The sequence below is a fragment of the Bradysia coprophila genome, unplaced genomic scaffold (assembly GCF_014529535.1).
Source record: "Bradysia coprophila strain Holo2 unplaced genomic scaffold, BU_Bcop_v1 contig_232, whole genome shotgun sequence".
NCBI classification, from domain to species: Eukaryota; Metazoa; Arthropoda; class Insecta; order Diptera; family Sciaridae; genus Bradysia; species Bradysia coprophila.
Genome location: NW_023503493.1, coordinates 19,441,697 through 19,451,770, shown reverse-complemented (window position 1 = coordinate 19,451,770; position 10,074 = coordinate 19,441,697).

Here is a 10,074-nt window from a genome sequence, read left to right as displayed (position 1 = left end):
GGTTACCTTACCCACATATGTACAGAATTCTTTTATATTCATAATGTCAGGTATGTAAGGTGTACATATATGTGTAGTTGGAAACGAATAGCTTGACTTAAGATAAACCGTAAAGGAAGACTCAGAAAGACGACGCATGCTCAATATCAACACACATGTATAGGAAAAATGTGTATCAGGTTTTTCGATGCAGCGGTTTTTTTTTGTTGTTTAAAATAATTTTCGACTACGTTACGCTTATTTTGTTACTCGTAATTCAATTTATACTTTGCGAACGATGCGATTCAAATGTTTTTGGAAACGGCTAGTCATCTACTATCGACAGCGATGATGTAAGAGGTTTGGCTTGATTATGTGTATTGTATATATGTTAAAGCAAATGAAGTAAAAGACTTTTCTATCAAGCACAAGAAACAACATCTTAACAAGTGAAGTAGCAGATTTGTTTTTTTGTGTAAAGTTAACAAAACTTCGGATCGACACTCAATACAAAGTAACTGATGCTCTACAACTACGTATAACGATTTGAAGACTATAAGGTCGTCGTCATTGTTCATTTCCATTGTCTTTGTATGTATCCCATTCCAAGATCACCAAAATATTCGAGAAAAAAAATTTCTTTTAAAAAAAAGATCTTTAAACCAAACAGAAAAACTAATGTTATCATCACAAGAACGACAAGTATTCGTCACATATGTGTCTGTGTGCCTTCACCAAAAAGTTCTAGACATTGAAGACACGAAAGTGTTCTGTGACAATCAAGATTTATTTAATGTTTGTTTGAAAAAATCTCTGTTCATAAAATTTTATATGTCATCTTGGAGTGTTATCTCCGCAATTATATATCATCAGACGAGTTGTTTTTTTTTACATTTCAACTTGATGAGAAATGTGAAGACGAGAAGCAAGATATTTAAGGTTTTATTTGGATTTTATATGGGTTAATTTACCTAGATTATTCGAAAGAATTGTAAAATGTGTAACAATGTGTGTGATACAGTTAGTAGATGAGTCAAAGGAAAATTACAGGTTTATTCATAATATGGATAGAGTTCAAATGTAGACTGGAGGCTTCGTGATCGTGCAAGCAAAAACAGCTGATATATTTCGCTTTGTGATTCTCAAAAAATTTGATGAGTCGTAGAGGACTTTCATTTTTAAGAGGCTTTTATGTCTTATAACGATAGGTCAATATGGTTTGTCGCCGAAGGTGTTACGCCTTCATCGCATTGTAGGTACCTGAAACGATTAAATGGAAATAACTTATAGTCGAGGGCAATTCTCTCTCCCATTTCATTCATTTAACTTCCGACTTTATACCCTGAGCTTTTCGACTTTTACCGTAATTAAAACACCACATAATTTCAGGTGCAAGTATAACACGACACATGTATGGTGTTTGGTGTATATATATGAGTATTTTACGCAGCATTGCACGACGATTTTCAAAATAAGAAAGAGAACTGAACAAAATGTTTTATAGATGCATTTTACTGGCAACGTGTGAGGCCTCACTCTCAGCTCTGCATTCCCCTGAGGGAGAATCATTAAAGACTTACTAATCTATGAACATCACTTTTTCATGATGTTTTCGTTATTGCATAAATTGAAGGAAAGGCAGAATGCGTTTTTGCATCATCAAGCGTTGTTGGTATACGATTGAACTGGTATGTATGTTCTACAAAGATTATTCTAATAAATTATAAAAATATTCTTCTCACATAATAACTAGATGATGTTTAGATTGTCATAAATTTATTTTAGATATTTCGTTCTCATTTAATTTCATATTATCATCATCTTATCAGAATCTGTAATCAAATCCGAGCTGTTTAATTTTATCTTTGTATACTCCACTCCATACAATAAAAATCAAAAACATATTAATTCCGACTAATTATATTATATAAAAATCCTTCTTCTTTGTGTCGTTTTTTTAATTCGTTTTTGAATTGAGAAAACTTGTTATCGAATTTGTTAGGTAGCACTCTAGAAATAAAAAAAAGATGCCAGACTATGGTCACAAATTAGTTAATGTGTCAGCCTCTATGGTTTTTCTAGACGCCCACCATGAAATTGATGCAATCTTTTATTTCTTTTTCAGTGCTCATTAACAGTATTTAAAATTCATTTTAGAGGTTTGTTGTTTTTGTTGTTTTCGTTTATTCATTTTTTGGTTATTTTAACAGAAACAGAGGAAAAAGATTATAATAAAACGTAAATTAGAATTTTTTAAGTTTTTTTTTAAACATATTAACCATAGAGCTTTTTAAGAATTAATGTGAGTTTTTTGTTTCATTTTTGGAATAAATTTAAAATATGGCAATAATTTGTTGCAATATTTTCTCGATGAGGTCACTCTTTGAGATAATTACTGTTTCTTTCTTGTTTTTTTTTTACTTGCGATAAAACTTTTGCTTTGATTTATTTCTTCTTTGTTGTGTGGATTGATAGCTCCTATAATGCAGTGGAAGTAAAAGCCATTAATGCGATGATGCCAATTTACACACTGAAAACTCACAGTAGCTGTGTGCTGAAGAAATCGAGCACATACTTAACTTGACACAGCATAAACGAAAGAAGTAACAGATCTAATCGTTATATGGCGATATGCTTCACGCTTTAAAATGACAAGTGCTTTGCAATATAACCCGAGTAAAAAAAGAGTTCTCACAAAGCCTAAATCGATCGAATTCAGACTGTCTCATTGAGTAAAATTTTTGTATTAAGTTGAGGACTGAAAAGCCTGAATTCGTTCGATTAAGGCTTTTGAGAAGTTCTACTTACAATTATTTTTTTAAACTGTAGAATCGTTGAATCTAGTACTTTAAAAAAGATTAAAGAAATATCTTGTGCATAACAAGTAAATAGCCGTGGCAGTGGCTGAAAGTCATTTGCCTTTGCTTGTTAATTTAGACGATCGGTTTGCTTATTGAGTTTCAACAATTTTTTCCAGTGCTTCATTCTTTGCGGCTTAGGATCAATATCACCAACTCGTCAAAATAAAGATTTGAACACAGGTACATTATTATACATTCAGTGAACCACCATTGTGACCATCAAAAATAAATTGCAAAGAATGAAATACTACGAAAAATGTGGAATCTCTGCAGGCCTACCAACTTGGCGAATTGAAAGTAAGGACCAAGGTAAATATAGTGTAGACTATATTTACCTTGGTAAGAACTACTTTTTCGGTGAAGTACTACTCATTAACATTTAAAAAATCTCCAATCGCATATGTTGATATAAACGGTTTTGCTTGATTAAAGTGGTCTTATTTGGCCAAATGCATGTTGCGACTAATGAAGTAAACAAATTTGGCGATACTTTGCAGATTTACTAATTGCATCACGAGACGTCTGCCTAGCAGACTTACGTTTAGTTTGAGCTTAGTCTTCTATTTTGTGTTTAAATTTTTTTTGGGTTGTTCGCAAATAAGAATTACACACATTATCACATTTCATTCCCATAAATCCATAAATTATAACGAGTTAATCTGACTCAATGAACGTATGCACTAAAGCAAATTCAAAATTCGGTTGTGTTTTTTAAATCACAATTATTTTCTATGACGACAGTCTAATACTGATCACAAGGTGAAGGTGGTTGATCTTGACTTTCGGTCGTATCTTTTCTATTTCCATATCACAAATTCTGTAGAACCTAATATTCATTGGGAAGCATAATATTAGGGCGTATCGAATTTTGCAAATTTTAACGTCCGCGATAGCCTATGTGCGGCAAACGTAGATAATCGAAAACTGTGTCCGGACTTGTGATTGATGGACCCGATGGAGCCCGGTAAAAAGTCCCCCGGACTTCCGATGGTCATAACTCGGAAAGTTGTGAGTATTTTTGAAAACAATGTTCTAGCGAAATGTAGAGCTTTTAAAACTCTACAATACTACCGAAGAAACCGATGGTCCAAAAGGTGTCACTGCCAAGATTACCTAACATCGTAAATTTGACCTTTTGATTTTTTACTTATATTTCCTCTGAGACAAATGATTATGTTTAGCTTGTGGTATGAGGTGGTAGAGGAGGTCGAGCACTACCAGTATACTAGGCATGTCCCGGTAGGCAATTCACCTGAAACCACTTTTTCAACATTTTTGAATAAAATTTGACACCATGAAAAATGAGAAGTCATAATTACAATCCACTTGCTTCAACTCTCCATGATTGTTACGTAAGCTCTTTGCTTAATACTACCCACTATTCCCGTACGAAAAACGTACAATCTCACTTGCAATACGGATGCGGAAGTGCAATGTACTTCACGTAGGTAACTATTTAAACAAAATTCAATTCAGTTGGTTCTATTAATTTAACTTATTTGCTAATATATCTTAATCACAATCAAACAACTTATTCCTTGTAAGACATCTTTCTCTCTTTTCTTATTTTGTTATAAATATTCTGACAGAGACCTACATGGTTGCTGGCCATTCGATGTTAGTTCATTAACACCTGCTGTGTAACATTCTTATTACTAAAATGTTAACATGGGGCACACATAATTGTTATTAATGCTAACAAAAGGTGACTTATGCTGCTGCTGTTAGAATTTTTTTTCCATACTCATTTTGTTATTGCCTAAATCTACTGTCATGATAAATTGTTTAAGGTTACAATGACTTCGGGGAGGGTGTGGATATGTGTGTTCATATTGTATAAATTGAGAGAGAGAAAAAAAAATTGAAGAAGAAACACGGATTATAATTTATGTGCGTCTTAATTTAATTTATTTTTAATGATACCACCAGTATACCTTTTTTTTACTTCTACTTTTTTTTCAATCATTCGAACCACATAAAGAACTTCAAAATGATATCATCATTTAAAAATGTTTTCCATGGAAACGTGCCAACATATAATTAATAAATTGTTTCGGACCGATTCTAACGTACCTCAATCAAATAGATTAGTACGAAAAAAAAAACGTACACACAGCACACATTCAATATATCTCTGTTGTTTCCCACATACCGCAAAAGTGCAAGTAATTTTACCTCATTTAATGCTACTTAAGGGTATTTCTACAATACCACAATCTATGATCTCTGATGAGGAGTTATATTGTTATAACACCAGAAAGTCACACAATTTTATCGAATATTTCGATCTGAAAGCATCGCATAATAATTATATTAGTGTCGATTATCGGGGTTTAATTGTTTATCGGTTCATCTGTATTTTTCAGATTATAATGTAGGAAATTACAAGGATAAGGATGAGATTTCTGACAGCTACTTCTTACAACTGAAACACTGGCCGTATAACAAATATAAAGATTTGTAAAAGGAATTTAGAGATTGGTATCTTCACACTTTCGACAGTCACTATATATATACACATAATGGCGTTCTGTGTTACGGTTCGAAAGTGATGGATAATTTGATAAGATTGATTTTTTTTTGTTCAGTGTATGGTGAAGTTCTATCAGGCAGAAAGTCCATGACGAATTTGTTTTCATTTGATTGAATATTACTTCACTTTTATAATAGTTGAGATGTCAGTGATGTGTGGCGCCAAATCAATTAGTTACAATATCGATAATGCTACGTTTTCTTGATAGGTTTCACACCTGAGATGCATTTTGTAAAATTGATTGGTTTATGTTTAACTAGTGCGGCTCATTTTGTTAAACTTTGAGTCATTGTTCAGTGTATTGTCAACAAAACATTTTCAAGAAACAAATGAACTCTTTGAACCGGTAAAAATGTTTTCGATAAAGGGGGACTTCTGGCTATTTAAAACTGAAGCAGTAAACGATTTTGACGGAAGAAATTGAACAAGAACGGCTATTATCGACAACAAAAACGCATAATGACCTACAGCTTCCATCACTTTATAAAGCAAAATGCAAGTAAAGTATAACAAACGAAGCGAAAGATTTTATTTAAATCTGTCAAAAATACTAAAGAATTGCTTGCCATCTGTGAAAGTATAGCAGATTTAGTGATTGCTAAAATAAATGGATGTCGACTACAGAAGGTAAAAACTTAAAAATTCCTTTAAGTAGAATTGTGGAATGTAGCACTTTTTAGTGGAAATATGCAAGGATTAATGATTGAGAATCCAGAAAGTTTTGATGTTTATTCTATTTTTTCAATCATTTACCTAATTTTTCCAAATTTTTTTTGGAAACATTAGGGAAACATTAGGGAAACTATGGTAAAATGTTTTTCGAAAATTAGTACCTACCACAAACACAATAAATTTGGCCCTAAGGTCTATGTAGTAAAAATCTAAATTTGCATTAAAAATCTTACAGATTTTATATTTTTCATTTTTTGAACCAATAATTAGTCCGAAAATTAGTCGACTTACTTCAGTAAAATTAATGTCTCAGAGCTAAATTTCAATCTGATTCAAACAAAAAATTTGACTGGACACTGAAGTCAATTTATAATATTGACCTGATCTCAAAAAAAGGAATTTTTGTTGCCTTTACGTTATCGCATACGTAAAATATGATGTCTGGCCACATATATTCAAGATTTTAATAAATAAATCGTGGAGAAGGAAGGAGAATCTTTTTTTTATTGGTAAATTATAACAAAGCATTAATGTGGTTACACACACAGAAAAAAAAGACATTCAACGAATAGATAATTCTTTGTAGCTTTAATGCGAAAACTCCATCAAAAGCATGAACCTCACATTTAGTTACAGACTGTGTAATGTTTTTATTCGAGTTATGTGTGGGAAAATATTTTTATTGAAACGGAAAACAACAAATAAAAAAAAATCAGACAGAATGAGCAACGGTCATCATAACAAGAAAGATAAATAAATAAATTGCTTGAAAACAAACAATTTTCCATGGTTACAATAAAACCGAGATATTATTTTTTGTTTAAACAATTTTAAGAAGATATGACTCTTCAAATTCACATAAATTCTTTAATGAAAGAACGAACCCAACAAGAATGTCATATAAAAGCTGTGGCTGTGTATATAAGAAATTAAAAATGCATCCATTGGCCTTATATACCCAATCGTTGGCTTAGAACATCAGGCTTATTTGTTGTTTGATGAAATTCCTTGCCGGGTTTATACACCTAATTCTTTGATGCATCACAAACGGAGGACGATGTGATAGAGACTAATGATTTCTCTTCTTCGTTTTTTTTTGTTGTTGTGTAGGAGGCGTACCCATTTTCGGAATTCAACTCTCTCGGGAACACTCTCATACGAAATGTAAATATGGGTGGAGTCTACATGTTGTTGATAACGAAAATTACTAATTTTTTTTTGGTTATTTAATTGCTAAACAAATAATTTCTGATTATCAGAATCGGGTGTGCAGTCATATTGACACTCGTTATCTTTGTTCTCCAATACATTTTCCATTGTAACACGCAATTAGCTCTTTATTGAAACAATGGGGAATTTATTAGTTCGCTGAAATGTACTCAAAGAATGTAACATTTCGTTGTCTGTTTGTTTAACAAACATGTTGCACTATTTAATTATGGTAACGACTACGGATGTAGAAGAGATCTTTCTTTGCACTGTACAGGAAATGATGTAACCCTAATGTTAGTCTATTGGTTGTCTTATTATGCAGACAGTGCGACCATTTCAAATACAGAGTGTATTCAATCGTCAGAAATGCTAGACAAAATGTAGTCGAAAGAATAGTTTGAAGATCAGATTGAGTTAGCAGTATTAGATCCTGTTTAACTTCCCGAGCTTGCAATTAGTTTCATTATGAAATGAAAAGATAAATATTCGCACTCATTCTATACCGAGAGAAAAAGAGTTGAAAATTTCAAGGGTTTGAGTAAATTTCCTACTTTTTTCAGCACAAAGTTTAGTGTGTAATCGGACAAGATTTGAAATTTGAACTTTTTTCATGTTCTATGTTCCAAACTCTCTATTATGTCACCAACGTCGAGAAAAACATCTTATTTAGGACTAATGTCGAAATGAATATCATTTCCAGACTTTTGTCGAAAAGTGAGCTACTTTAATACTAGAATGCTAAACGTAATGTACTCTTTTCGTAGCCGAAGTCCAAATAAAAATATTTTCAGTGATTGCAAAATTCGATTAGGAAATTACTTAGCTGGGTTACATATAGCAATAGAAAGTATCATAAGATTATTGCTTTTTTTCGCAATGGCCATTTGCTAATAGATCAAACGGGATCTGATACTACCGAGTCCTATTCGGTTGTGAAATGATTTCATTCTCTGTGCAAATAATGTTGCATTACAAAAATGCTTATGCTAATTCCGAATAAACCGAAACCATTCGTTTCCATGATCATTGCGCGATAATATCGAATATCTAATTGTGTATGTTTAGTAGCCTGCAGAAAAGAATTATTTCAAAATCGAAATATTTAAACAAACTAGATATTGAAAGCCAATTCATATGCGCACAAGCATTTTTCCAATGATAAAAACCTGAATATGATCGGGCAAAATGTACATTTTCTTCATGCGCGATATTATAATTATGCAAGTGTGATGATACGCTAAGCGATTAAAGCTCGAAGTAAGCTTTGGGCTAAACTCGGTTTATTGTTTGTAATGATAGTATTATTACACACATGATCAGATCATGAATTGGAGAGCCCAAGTGAGTTGTTATTTACGATTTTGCAAAGAGTAAATATTTTTCGTTGAAAATTATGTGTGTGGGTGTTTATTGGTAATTTAAATTTAATTTAAATCGAATTTTAAATAATTGCAAAAAATTATCACAGACTTGAGCTTATGATATTGAGCGCATTGGCATTGATTGTTATGTTGGAAATAATGATCCGTGAAATCGATGAAAATATGAGCAATGAATCATAAGGAGTGCCACATAAATACTGCAAGTAATTGTAAATTAGCTTAACATGGGAAAGAGATTTTTTATTCATTCGGAAATATCAATTCTAAATTACTTAAACAACCTTACGATAAAAATTATTTTTTTTCTCGTATTTCTGGGAGGTGAATATACTTTTGTAAGATTTTTTTTGATCGTCCATTAAATAAACCGAACAAAAATTAATAAATGTTTACCAGCCTGTCAAAAATAATTTCCCCATTATTATCATACGTCTTCTTCTAAGTGTAGGGGCATTTGATTAATTGAGAAACATATTACATCAAGCAGCACAATGCAAGTAGACGTAAAATTAACCGTATTAGCGTAAAGCTCAAATTATTCTTTTTTTTTCGTACATTAGCCAAAGTATAGGAAAATGAATCACACACCATAAAAGTGTAATAAAACGCTAAATAACTCAGAGATGACGACTTGAAGAGATTGTATTGCGGATATCAATTTATCTAAAAATTGTGAAAGTACAAATTTTTAAGTAAAATGTACAAATTCTTGATTAGAAATTTTATTAAAGAAATGAAATTAACAAAAGTTCCGAACTTTTTAGAATTTCATATTTTCTTCCAGCTATCACAGTTCATTGTCTTTTATTGTTCGGAACAAATCAGGTTTAAGTGAATCTGAACTTGAGTCTTGTTGTTCAAATAACCAGAAATTAATTTTTTTTTTGAAAAGATCGTTCTTTTTACCGGTTGCACTTTGTACAGTCGAAGGCAGTCAATTTTCAGCATAAATTAGCTTCAGCTGTTTTTCAGCTGATCCATACAAACAATCAGCACCGTTTATACGTCTTTATACGGTTTTACCACTATCATGCGCGTGCGTGTAGCAGCTTCAACCGTATAAACAAGTATAAACCGTTTTGATTGTATGTGTGGTTCAGCTGAAAAACAGCTGAAGCAAATTTATGCTGAAAATTGACTGCCTTTGACTGTAGCCTTTTTTTTCGCTTTTAATAAGGAAAATGAAATTTGACCTTACAGTTTTGAATAAAATCAGTTTCATGTCAGGTCAGGTTGTTCCTTAAAACCATCTTTCCTGACCTGAACTTTAGGTCAGTCTGGCTTATGATCGCAGCCGGCCTATCCGAGGTACTTCTATTTCCTATTTTGAAGCTGCAGCGTAGAAGCAGTAACCAAAAAAGAGATACAATTGTTAAAAGTTTTCTATGTGCCGAATAGGCACCAGCTGGTGTACAAACAAAAACACTTTGTATTG